The sequence below is a fragment of the Aspergillus sydowii genome (assembly GCF_001890705.1).
Source record: "Aspergillus sydowii CBS 593.65 unplaced genomic scaffold ASPSYscaffold_34, whole genome shotgun sequence".
Lineage (NCBI taxonomy): Eukaryota > Fungi > Ascomycota > Eurotiomycetes > Eurotiales > Aspergillaceae > Aspergillus > Aspergillus sydowii.
Genome location: NW_024467892.1, coordinates 23,640 through 25,163, shown reverse-complemented (window position 1 = coordinate 25,163; position 1,524 = coordinate 23,640).

The window sequence follows — 1,524 nt, the reverse complement described above, 5'->3', positions numbered from 1 at the left end:
ATCGATAGAGCCGGTGCTGTCGAAATGTTTGGGTTGACAGCAGGGCTCGGGTAGTTGCCAAAGACAGGAGTATCGACGCCAAGATGGCGTGGACGGTGTTTGGAACAGCCATATGCGGCGGTCTATGTGACAAATCTGTCTCTTGACCGTATCCACAGTATACAGACCTCTGGCTTCACTTTTCTGGGCCAGGTTCTCCTTTATATCGGCCTCATCTCGGCTGACTTTTGTCCTTGACTGGCCAACGTTACGATACTGTACCCATGGAAGTCTGACGATTGGTCCCAGTTGACGTAGTCTTGTTTATTGACCATTATAAGTATCATACTGGAAAAGTCACGGATCATGAGACCTGGAAGATCCCGAGGCCTACGTGTTGACTCGCAGGAACAATCGAAAGTCAGTGGGCAATGAGCAGCCACAGTGAGCATCACCCCCACGCAAAGAGTCATGGTTTTGAGGGGACCCGTCACTACTATCCACAGCGACGTCATTTTCTACGGGCCCTTTTTGCGAAACAAAACCTACTCGTGCGTTGTGTGCTGGCACATATTCGGCAATACTTGAAGGGACGTTGCGAGCATGTCACAATCTTCTTTGCGGACCGCTCACTCATACGCTCAGCGCCAATGGAACACTCTCCTCCGCCCATTGACAGTAGCTCTGACGACGAATTTGCGGTGGCACCTCCTTTCACGGCTATAGGACGGTCCATACCATCGATGTCCTGGCTGAACAAGCAGCTGGAGTCGGGTNCGGGAGTCGTAAACAGTCTGGTGGGCCAGGCACAGGTAACCCGCCGCGACGACCACATAGTCCACGGCGGAGAGAATCGGCAGGCCATAACCAGCCGGATCATAAGTTAGGTAACTGACGAGGACCGTCGCGACCTTGGTGGCATGGAGAACGCATAGCAATGCGTAGAATATCTTCACCCCGGCTGCAAACAACGGTATGTCGGACAGGATGAACTGTAGTCGAAGAAACTAAACAGTCTGTGAGCTCTTCTCCATTGTATGTCCGACCTGCCCTCCTGCATGGACACTCACTTCCAGAACCGGTGGAAAGAAGCCTGTAATAGATGTGGTGATTTCGGCGCCTGTCACAGAATCGTCAGTGGTGAACTCCTGTGGCTTTGACCGATGGGAACTCAACTGAGCGGATGGGAACGGCTCCAACGGAGCGCGACCACTGCAACGAGGACGGCCACAAGGACCACCGAGGAGGTCATATCTATACATCGATAGAGCCGGTGCTGTCGAAATGTTTGGGTTGACAGCAGGGCTCGGGTAGTTGCCAAAGACAGGAGTATCGACGCCAAGATGGCGTGGACAATGTTTGGAACAGCCATGTGCGGCGGTCTATGTGACAAATCCGTCTATTGACCGTATCCACACTATACAGACCTCTGGCTTCACGTTTCTGGGCCAGGGCCTCCTTTATAGCGGCCACTCATCTCGGCTGACTTTTGTCCTTGACTGGCCAACGTTACGATACTGTACCCATGGAACTCTGACGATTGGT